This window comes from Coptis chinensis, chromosome 2, assembly GCF_015680905.1.
Source record: "Coptis chinensis isolate HL-2020 chromosome 2, ASM1568090v1, whole genome shotgun sequence".
NCBI lineage: Eukaryota > Viridiplantae > Streptophyta > Magnoliopsida > Ranunculales > Ranunculaceae > Coptis > Coptis chinensis.
The window spans coordinates 8,179,250-8,191,538 of record NC_141457.1 but is presented as its reverse complement, the minus strand read 5'-3'; the positions used below and the strand labels follow the sequence as shown (position 1 = coordinate 8,191,538).

At 44.7% G+C, this 12,289-nt stretch overlaps 1 long non-coding RNA gene across 1 annotated transcript; it reads left to right on the top strand.

Annotated features, from left to right (window-relative positions):
• The first annotated feature begins 4,867 nt into the window (after positions 1-4,867).
• LOC147514684 (uncharacterized) lies at positions 4,868-6,484 on the top strand. The gene is made up of 3 exons (XR_015213261.1): positions 4,868-5,041; positions 5,146-5,220; positions 5,628-6,484. It is a non-coding gene; the product is annotated as an uncharacterized LOC147514684 (long non-coding RNA).
• Positions 6,485-12,289: the final 5,805 nt, after the last annotated feature.

Here is a 12,289-nt window from a genome sequence, read left to right as displayed (position 1 = left end):
TTAGCTGCTTCTCCCACCTCAAAGACTCCATTCCCAAGCCCTACCAACGGAGAGGCTCCAGTTACATCAACACACGCATGTCTCCCCTCAGACCAACTGTAGATCAATACATCCGCAGGCCGAAGTGTAGATCTTCCCTCATTCGGATCAGTGAGAAAATTAACGGGAGCCTCCTTTTTCACTTGTACCCCAGCCCTCCAGAATGCATCACATAAAATATCTCCGACATGATCATGTCGGTATTTGAAACCGGAAAATGTCCGCAGAATGTTGCTGCATGGTCCCCGAAAGCATCTAGTCTACTTTTTGCAAACGGGGCATAGACCACCATCGAGTACAAAAAGGAATCATGAGATCGATGCATCGAGAATAGAACGATACTCCACCGGCGACATATCTTTGTCCAAGTCCCTCCATCGAATAGCAAGTAGAAAATCCTTTATGCGTGTTCGGACCGCAAGCATCCAACGATCGCTTTCGACGAAAGGGATAACACAAACTCCCTCTCAAGACCGGCAACAATCTTACCATAGAATGCTTCCGCCAAAACTTTTGTGGTTTTGAGGGGACGGTAGCATTCACACCATAGACCGAGGTCAAAATCGGGCGGACACATACTCAATGCCGCTAGCAACATCAAGAATCTCATCCAAAGGCACTGGCCCACAACTCCGAAGAATGTGGTTCTGAAGCTCAGAAGTCTGACAACGAGAGGCCACAAAAGCAAAAGTAGAGACATCAGTGGCACAATAAATACCTAGCCCACCAAGACGTACTGGGAGTGTCGATAAACGCCACTGCAAATCACCGAAGCAAGGACCATCAGAAACCACAATACCCTGCAGAACACTGCGGAGATGCCGATCAAAAGTCTTGGTCGCTCTCTAAAAAGGGATGGTGGACAAGTGCGAATCATAAAGACCAACTTAGAGAGCCCAGCACAAGCACGTAAGAGAGCTAACTCACACTGTGGATCTTCCAAACTAGCTAAACGGTCCATCAAAGTCACAACCTTTTCAACACGCTTGCGAGCAAGGCCCATGACAAAGGATGAATCAATCTTTGACCGCACCTCCAAACAATCGACTCCTGGCGAGGGGCCAGATAAATCTGAAGGAAAGAGACCGTGAGTGGAGCGTCGTGGATCCAAAATGATGGCCAAAATATCTCGGTTTAGCCACATTAAGAACCGGCCCGTAAGAAGGTCCTTCTTCCCGTATCATACCCAAAGCCGTCCCACCACTGTTTACGTTTCTCCGATCGAGTCCCATCATCTAGATACCAAGCCCCAGAGCATCAACCGACAACCGGATGGATCCGCGAGAATCGGGGATGCAACACCAACAAGAAAGAGAAGGGGACCCAAAGTGGTCGCCTTCTTTGAACCCGACCCCAAGAGCCACCATATGTAGCCATCCCCCATATATAACCTCGCAGGTTGACAATACAAGTACTCAACCCAAGGGGCAATAGCTGGGCAACGGATACGAACCTCTCTCAACATGGTAGTCCGATCAACCATGTTAAAAGCATTCTGAAAATCTACAAGCAGCATCGAAAGAGAGGTACTATCACTGTTAGCATACACTATGCGGTTGACAGCGTGCAAAATCGCTTCTGCTCCACCAGAAACACCAACCCCATATTGAAAATCTTGTAAGTATCCTACCACATCTTTGGAAACTCCTCTCATCGCAATCTTGGAGACCAAACGACGCCAAACCATCCCCACGGCTATAGGACGAATACTATTATCCGGCTTGAGAAGCGGAGTAAGCGGAGCACTCGCAATGAATTACGCTAACGGTACGTGGACATCGACCACAGAACCAAAGATTCACCACGGGGTCAATGCATCTAGCAAATCGACGATATAGTCTGCTGCAGCCCCACTCATGGCATCCAACAAATGCCGAGCTCGAAGACCATCCCAGACCACAAGAAGTACCTTTCGGAAATGACCTAATACATGACAATAGCCGCCTCTCTCTACCCACTAAAAGGGGTTCAAAGAAAGGGAATAGTCGGTCTTACGGTGGTTGTCGCGTTGGGTGCTTCTCCTCTAATGCACATATAGTCTCCGCAGATTAGATGCAACTCCCGATGATGATAACAACTTTAACGGCTGCGAAAGAAAATGTCCATCGCCAACTTCGTAGGCATCGACGCACATTCCGAAAGTGGAGGCAGATTTACGAGTTGGTTGGAATGAAGGAGGCTCTATGACGACTCTAAAAGATCGAAACATCCCGCTAGGCTCATTCCATGTCGTCAAAGCATGGAGAATCTTTTTTTTGAAAGTTTTTCCTAGTGCCGAACGGCGTTCCGACGATTACGGGTCGAAAAACTTGCGGTGCAACGCGGGCAAAGGAGGAGACGAACCCAAGGCATAACCAACTAGGATCGGTTGTAATATCCCGTAGAGCCGATTTCATTGCACCGAAAAAAGCCAATCGACAAGCACGCGTGGTATACTTTTCACGGTTCGAAAGGTATAACGAAATGCATCATCCGGTAATTTCTCATTAAGAGAAGAAGGAACAACAAGCGGTCGGGGGTATCACCACCACCCCTCCAGGTCGTGGATGCAAGATCTATAGTCTTCGGGCTTAGAGGCGGCGGTGGTATGCCCACAATGAAACATGGGGATTCCCCGTTCTCTATCAAAACGGTGGTGATATGATAACATCCGGATGACGACCGCGGTATACCAAGTGCGTGGATACCAAGACAACGACCACACATCCATTTGTCAATAGACTTTAAAGAATTCTCCAATAACAAATACAAATCACAATCATCCTTAAGTTCATCCCGTACTTATCAATACTCAACCGACAACCTACGTGTTGTTTATCAAAATCGTGAGAAAGTAGGGAATAGTAAAACCATTACCGCTTACCCCATTAGTGCATCCATGACGATCTCGGAAAAGGGTAATGAACACGTTTCTTAAGAGGCGGGCAATAGAACTAGAAAGAAACAACATTCTTCTTTCTCATATCCCAAACCCGGGCGATAAGTCGGCCAAAACCCAAATCCAATCACACAAAACCCAAAATAAGCAAATCCCAAATCCCGTTCAAGAAGACTACAAACCCCAAACCTCATTTAACCAACAAACAAAACCTAAACCAAAACCCTTCCAAAGAACAAGGTACCAACCTAAAAAGTTTATCTCCGACAACCACAAAACCAAACAAATGAGTTCACCAAACCAACCCAAACCTAACGAACCTAATACAAGTCATTTCCTACTCCCAAACTAACCCAAAACAGTTGGCGGAGGTAGTGGTTGGGCCTTATGGCGGAGAGTCGGTCGGGTTTTTATATGCGGCGAAGACGAAGGTAAAGAGATGGTGGTGGTGGGATGTGAGAATAGATTAGGGAATTAGAGATGGTGGTGTGCCAAAGGTCGCGAACAGTGGTGAAGAAAATGGCGGTGGTGGGATTGGGGAAAAGATAAAGGATGGTGGTGGTGTAGTGGTGGTGCTGTGTGGTGGACGAGGTGGTGTTGGATTACGGTGGCAATGGGCAGTGGGGTGTTGGGCGACGTGAGAAATGCATTTGAAGATGGTGGTGGCAGTAGGGGGTGGACGGTGGTGGTGCCGCGCGAGTGGTGCAGAGGCAGATCTGTGTGGTGGATGGAATTTTTTCGGTGCTGGTGGAGGGTGCGAGGAGAGAGAGAAGGTTTTTGGTGGAGGGTTTTTTTTTTTTTTAGGTTCTCCTACCCACAAATTTTTCTTGGGTTTGTTGTTCTTTAATATATATATATATATATATATATATATATATATATATATATATATATATATATATATATATATTTTCTTCACTTTGATTCAAAATCATGGTTACTACAAGAGCTAACGCGAATCAAGGTAATGAGGGGAATAACGAGATCAATAACCCACATGTTACTTCTCAAAGACAATCTGAACGTAGAGGAGATCGTCGATATCATCGTTTTGGACAGGGGCATAAAGAAGATGAGCCTAACAACGATACTCCCCAATCTGCCATAACCAACCAAGCCATCATGGATGCTGTGATGGCCGAATGTGGTCGACAAGAGGCTCGTTTGCGTTTTTTCCAAAACTACTACCGCACGAATGATGGTCGTTCACCTCCATGAGTGTTGCCTACTAATGGAAACTCAAGGGGGCAGTTCCGGCCACCAAGTCTCGACCATGGTGAGGGTTACGTCCCTACACCTTTGTAAAGTCCTGAATTATTATTAAGGGTATTTTCGTAAATTTCTTATTAAATCTAGGGTCGTTTATGTAAGTTGGTCGTCGGGTTTATATTTCAACCGTACGTAACTTACTAAAACTTAACTCCGACTCATAAGGCACGTTAGGTAAGCGACTATAGGCGGAAATTTGGCAAAAATGTCGGTTAGCGGCTTTTCCGCGTCGAAGCTGGCACGAGTTAACAGCTTACACGCATGAGTGGGTTATTGTCATAGCCTGCGGTGAGATAGAATATAGCAGATTAAATTTAGCGGGATGAGCCGGAAAAATAATTACGACGCGACGTCAAACGAAAGTGGTGGTTAAAGCGATATTAGGACCTTAAGTCCAATTGAATCGATCGGGCTTGGGCCCAAAAATATCGGCCGAAATCGAAAATAGAAAAAAAAAAAACGCACGAAACCTACAGTAAAACGAAAATCGCGAAATCCAAATCGCACCTTCTTCCCCAATTCGACAGTAACAAAAACCTAGGAGAGAGAAACCAAAAATTCTCTCAATTCACCTCGATCCAAACCTCAAATCTTCACCCCTCGAAGCCTTAGAAACCTTAAACCCAAATGTGAGGATTCGAAATTTGTGGGAATCGCGCCGTATCAAGGTGAAAGGTGAGTGCGATTTCGTATATATGTGCTGATTTGATTTAAATTGTTGATGGAATTGATATCTCGATTTTAATTGAGTGTATTGGGGGTGTTGAAGGTCGGCAGTAGCAGTGGACGAGCTGGAGTGGAGTGAAACAGTGGTGTAGCCGAAAATTCTTGGAGTGCGTCGGGTTTTCGCGAAAGGTTAGTGAATTTCGCATACAAATTGATAGTGTAAACTCGATTTCGAGTTAATTAGTGGTATTGGTTGAAAGATATTTGAATGGGTTGGTGGTACACTTCGGCAGTAGCTCGGTTTGGAGAAGGAGAGCTGCAATTTTGGTGGAGCCGCGAGCTAGGAGCGATTGTTGCTTGCTGACTCGGTAAGAATTTGATTATTCATTACAATTTCAAGGGATTTATGTCGATTTATAACTGTATAAGAGTTGATTGAGTAACGACCGAGGGATAAGGAACACCCACCGATTTTACAGAATAGAATTAATGTCAATTGAGAGGTGTCGAATTGGTTGTAGTCGAAATTGGGAATTTGAATTGAGATGTGATAGGATTGGCGTCGATATGAGGGCCTGCCATGGCCGAAATAGCCGTAGAGAGGCCGAGTAAGTAATGCCGAAATGGTCTCAGAGCTCGCTAATCCAGAGTTAGATGGAAATTTACGAAACCAAATCCTTAGCGCGTCGAGATTCTTTTCGACGTTAAAGTAGATAAGAATTTTCTCGTTAGTTTGATAAACTCTAACGACCGACGTATACATTTGATGTTATAGGAATGATCTCGAGTGAATTTGATTAAGTGGGATTGATTCAGTTAAGTGGGCTTGAGGAGAACGGAGCTTGCTAAGGTAGGAACCTACATACCAATATATAATCTGCTTATTTTCATGCATGATTTGAGTTGTTTAAAATGTTAAGAAATAGTTTATGTATCAACCATGCATGTATATATGATATTCATGTTTTTGCATTGTAGTTTTCCTCGATATGAATTAAGTATATGGATAGCTTTCGCGTGAAATGGGTTTTCTGTAAAATCGGGGTAGCGAGGGATTGTTTTCTGGTTAAAAGTGAAAAACTGGTTTTGGGGAAAGGTTCGCGTCTCTTGTCTCAGCAAGGAGACAGAGAGATGGATTTTGTAATGCGGGTAAGGATTACCCGGTTGTTTGTAACTAGGTGCGAGGTTCTGGATTGGTCCCGGGATGGTCGTGTTATTTACGATGATTCGCCGTTTGGGAATCATCGGTTGTTATTTACTATGACTGGCCCGTTTGGGAGTCATAGGTTGTTCTACTCGATTTCGGGAAATCCAGGAACTCACACCTATATAATCAACAGTTTTAAAAGAAAAACTAGATATGTAACTAGAGTATTTGAAAATAATCGGTAATACTAGTATATATATATATAGATATTACTATGTTTATCACGAGGAGATTTAGAAAAGGAACTGTGAATTCCTATAAAGAAGGAACTGTTGTCGCATTTCCGGAGACGGCAGTTCGCTCTAGGATTCCAACTGTGGTGTACACCTTTCGAGGTGGTGGGCCACCTTTAAAGGGATGCATCACTGGATGTAGTCCGGGAATTCCTTTTCTACTTTTCTAGATAACCATGCTTGTAGTGTCACACTGTATGGTGAAACGCTTGAGTGGGGTTACATGTTACCTCGATGAGGTTTAGACGCGAGGAGTGAGAGTTTAGTCCACTCCTGGATGTGTGTCGATCCCGGCGATCTGCGATCGTCGAACGGTTGACCACCGTAAGTTAGGTGACAGCCGCATATGGGGTCGTGGTCCGCAGGGGCACCCGAGCCCTAAAAGCTTTGGGGATTTTGTGTGTACGAACACAACAACGACATTTCATCTCCCACGGTAAAATCGGGAAAACAACGGTGCATGGTTCACACTGGGAAGTACTGAACCGAGATTGCCTGTGACTGGGGCTGAGTACCAGTCGTACCCTCACCATTCTAATAGGATGCAGCGGCCACAATAGTTGTATGATGGTTGTGAAAACTCTATTTTGAATATCAAAGAAGCATGCCGATATGATTTATGATAGCTAGTGATGTATGTATATAGTCACGATATTTTGATTCGTATTATAAAAAAAACCCGCATGTTTCAAATGGTTTTCTATAAGTAGAATATGTATTGGTTATGTACGTTTCTACTGGGCATAGTTGTTTGCTCATCCTACTTAACATTTCAGACGAACCAGTTGCAGAGGAGGCTTTTCCTAACCCTAGCGATGAGGGTTATGGGGATTTGGGAGGATTTCCGTATGCTTGACAAGGACAGAGTCAAGTTCATACTTTTGGTTGTATAGAGATAGTCTAGTTCCTTCTTTTGCTGTATATATTGAGAGCTAGCTCATTTTGATGTATTTATTTGATGTATTGGAGTGTAGTTAATCTTAAACCTTTTGAATATGTATATGGGTATCACAGTGGTGTATAGGGTGGAGATTTTGTATATATATGGTGGTTGGAAGGGTATTATGAAGTGTTCGGGTTATGACAGGTTTATGACAAAGTTATGACAGTTTTAGGGTTTACTTAACGCCGATCAAACAAAGGAAACTCTACCCGATTTTTCGGTAGAATCGGGATAGGTGTCGGCCTCGAGATTCATTCCACGCCCCTGATGTGTTGGGTCTCTCGATGACAGTAAAACGTGGTATCGAGCGCCCACTATTAGATCCGTCCGGGAGTCAGAAAGTGGGGACTTCGGTCGCGACGTGTTTCAAAAGCTTTAGTCGGAAACCGATAAAACTCTAAGTAGGGTTACGACGTTAAGCATTAGTACTAGCTTAGCAATGTCGAGGGCGTCGCGACGGGTAGTTGTCCGGGTCACGCCAGAGCTGAGACGGTCGAAAGTTTGGACGAATCGACACTATAAAGGGTCGAGTGAATTTTCATTTCGAGGTGGAGAGCGACCGCCCTCTGTAGAGCGCTCAAGCCATCTCTTGAAATTACTACTCGGCCATTCTATGCATGTGAATTCCATAGGGCGCCTATATGCTTTGCATAATTTTGAGAACTTTCTCTCTAATTTATCATACACCGAAGTTGGCTCTTTGTGTATGTGCGAGAATAGTCACCATGGATCCGGAAAGTACTAGTGGTGATGATGCTACGGATCGTGGTCGGGAGGACCGAATGGATAGGCTCCTCGCTATGATGAATCAAATGGCTCAAGCACAAAATGAGATGATGAGATCGATCGAAAGTTTGAGGGCTAGTCGGAACGAGCCCCAAACTCTTCCGACATCCATCGTTATTCCACCGTGTAGCACCAGAGGTAGCATCCCCAACCGTAGCGAGAGTTGAGGAGTTCGTGCCACCGATGCAAAAGTCAATCGGGTTTCGCTTGCAAATTTCATCGCTACGCCCACCTGAATTTGTGGGGTCTTCCGAGGTTAAAGTAGTCAAGACCGGTTGTTAGACATGTCTAGTATCTTTGGACTCCATGATGTGTACCGATGCGGAACGGGTTACGCCGGCTGCCTTCATGCTTAGAGAGGTGAAGCCAAACACCGGTGGATCGTGTTAAGGGGCGGGAGACGCGTTTCCTATGAGTTGGGGCTAAGTTTGAGGAACTCTTTCTTTTGAGGTATGTTCCAGAGGCGGCGAGAGATAAGAAGCGAATGGAATTCCTCAAGTTAGAACAAGGAAACATGACAGTGGGGCAGTATGAAGAGAAATTTACTGTTCTTTCACGATATGGGAAGGAGTGGATTTCCACGGAAAAAGCTAAGGCGAGGAAGTTCATTGACGGTTTGAAACCGTATATATGCAAAGCAAGATGTCGGTCCTTGGATCGATTCTTATCTTTGAGGCTGTGGAGAAGAGCTCAAGGCATTGAAAAGAGTTGATGATCGGTTATTGCTACAGAGGCAAGAGGGTTGGAAGGGTAAGGCATCGGCATCTCGGGTAGGCGGGATACGGAAAGAGGCGGGTTTACCAAGGTAGTGGTTCGTGGTCGCAAATGGATGTATAGGCCAGTTATTCAAAGAGCACCACGTGGGAGGGCACCACCGCATTAATGGGGTTTGAATGTGGTTAGGCCCAGACGAGTCTACCACCGAGACCGATGAGTGGATCACAGAGGGCCACCGAGGGTACCTCTCCTTCTCGCACTGAGCACCGGTCTGTGAAACTTGAGGCCTCCGGTCGAGAGCTAGATTGCAATCTGTAATAATACCCCGTGAGTACACATCGGGGAGAGAGAGTATGGTTTGCTATGGTTTTGCGGTGAAGTTCGGGCATATCAAGCGGTTTTGTCCCAAGTCCACTTCGGGGTGGAAACGAGACCACGTGCCAAGGTGTATTATCTAGTGCGAGAGGAAGAAGTTGTGGATCCTACGCCACCAAGAGGAAGCCACGGTATATAATGCTATGGGGCAGATATCGCCTACCGATCAAGTGGTTGAAGGTATGATATGTCTGTTTACACATAATGTGCACGTCCTGTTTGATACGGGTGCTACTCATTCTTTCATTGCTAGAAATATGGTGAAGATTCTTGGGTTGGATGTAGTTAATACCGGGAGGAAGCTTATTCTATCTACTCCTCTAGGAAAGAAAACTATGTTCTTTGAAGTTTGTCACCATTGTGTGATAAAGATAGGTGATAGGGAGATGATAGTCGATCTAACGGTGATGGACCTAAAAGATTTCGATATCATCGTAGGGATGGATTTGTTAGGGAAGTATCATGCCCATGTAGATTGTTTTGCCAAAACAAAGGACGCTTTAGAGTAACCGACGTACCGAGGTTGTGTTTGAGGGGATTAGAAATACGGTATCTCGAGTGGTGAAGGCCAAGTCCGACTTCAAGTATGATAGATAATGGATTGTTAGCTGGTCTTAGTCTCCAAGGGCGTAAGTTCGAATCTTCCGAGCTTGTTCCCCAGTTAGTGAGTTTGCGTTAGTGTTTCCCGGATGCATTGCCGGATTGCCTCCCCGGCGTGAGATAGATTTTGTAATAGATCTAATGCCGAACGCCGCTTATTTCGATGATTCCTTATCGAATGGCTCCTCCTCGAAATGAGAGAACTCAAGTCCCAATTAGATGAATTGAAAAGATTGGGGTTTATAAGGGAAAGTCACCATCATCTTAGGGAGCACCGTGTTATTTGTGAAGAAGAAGGATGGGTCATTTCGCTATGTGTGGATTATCTGAAGTCAATAATGTGACTATCAAGAACAAATATCCGTTGCCTAGATTAATGACCGTTCGATCGTTAAAGGGTGCCAAGTATTTCTCGAAGATAGATCTCGCAACAGCTACCATCGATGAGAATTCGAGAAGAAGATATACGTGAAAGACGACTTTCGCACACGGCTAGGGGCATTTTGAGTTTTGGTGTTACCATTTGATTGACCAATGCTCCGCCTGCATTTATGGATCTCATGCACCGAAAGTGATGTGGAAATACCTAGATCAATTTGTTATCGTATTCATAGATGACATCTTGATTTATTCCAAGACTAGGGTGAACACAAGGAACACTTGAGGATTGTCTTCCAAACATTAGTTGATCATCGCCTTTATGCCAAGTTCAGCAAGTGTGAGTTCCGGTTGAATGAAATGAGGTTCATAGGGCATGTTGTATCGAGAGAATGGAATCAAAGTTGATCGCTCAAAGATAGAGGCAAAGAATAATTGGTCGAGACCGACGTCGTGACGGAAGTCGAAGTTTCTTGGGATTGGCGGGTATTACCGCCGTTTTGTAGAAGGATTCTCTAGCATAGCGTCGTCCCTTAACTAGATTGACACGAGAAATGATGTGAAGTTTGAATGGACGGAGGCATGCGAGAAAGCTTTCCAAGAGCTAAAGACACGATTGATAACAGCACCAGTTTTGACTATTCCAGATCCGGAGAAGAGTTATGTGATTTATACTGATGCCTCTAACACTGGGTTAGGATGTGTCTTAATGCAAGAAGGCCAAGTGATAGCGTATGCGTCTAGACAATTGAATGCCCATGAGAAGAATTATCCTACTCATGACTTGGAGTTAGCGGCGATCATTCATGCTCTAAAGATATGGAGGCATTATGTGTATGGTGAGAAGTTTGAGATATTCTCGGATCACAAGAGTCTCAAGTACTTGTTCTCGCAGAAAGATTTGAATATGAGGCAGAGGAGATGGGTTGAGTACATGGAGGACTATACCTTCACATTGCAATACCATCCGGTAAAGCAAATGTAGTTGCCGATGCATTGAGTAGGAAGCGAGAACATGTCCGTGCTCGGATGATGATGAAGGAGTGGCAATTCTTTGGAGTCCGGCTTTACTCTTATGGTTTCGAGGTCACGGAAATGGAGGTGGAGATCCCTCATAAGTCTTTGTTTTTTAATGCGATGACATAGCGACGGCAGAAAACACCTTGGTTCGTGAGATTGTGGATGCTTTCGTAATACATCGAGGGATGGACCTAGGTACCGAGGATATGTGGATAATCCGGAGGATGTTGATTGGGAAAATCCGGGATGGAAGCATCGATTCGAGGAAGAATTTGGGTACCGCTTTGATCACTCTTTTCATGAATAATATCTTGAGTGAAGCCCATAGATCGAAGTATACCATTCATCCTGGTGGTACCAAAATGTACAGAGATCTGCGTCGTCAGTTTTGGTGGCCGGGAATGAAGCGGCACATTGCGGAATATGTGAAGAAATGTGCCACATGCCAACAGGTGAAAGCTGAACACCATAGACCACCCGGTCTTTTAAACCTCCGGAGATTCCGGAATGGAAGTGGGAGAATATAACTATGGATTTTGTATCCGGGTTACCGAGGACCAGTGAGGGAATGGATTCTATATGGGTCATTGTTGATAGACTAACCAAGTCTGCCCATTTTATACCTGTTAAGACTACTTACTCAATGAAAAGCTAAGTAGGATCTACATGTCGATGTAATCGAGGTTGCATGGGGCACCATTATCTATAATTTCGGATAGAGGTACTCAATTTACCGGTTCATTTTGGAGAAGTCTTCAAAGGAATTGGGGACCAAACTGAAATTCAAGATGATTTCATCCATGATGAACCGATGGGCAATCGGAAAGAGTCATCCAAATCATAGAGGATATGCTTCGGCTTGTGTGCTTGATTTTGGGGTAGTTGGAAGACTCATTTGGCATTGGCTGAGTTTGCCTACAATAACAGCTTACCAATCTAGTATTGGTATGGCTCCGCTTTGAAGCGTTGTATGGCGTACCTTGCGTAACACCTCTCCTGTTGGACCAAACCGGAGATAGTATTATGTTGGGGCCAGAGATGGTTAGTGACACCACCGAGAAGATTAGAGTGATACAGAATCGGTTGCTCACAGCCCAGAGTCGCCAGAAAAGCTACGCGGATAGGCGTAGATGTCCCTTGGAATTTTATGAAGGTGACAGGGTATTCTTGAAAGTATC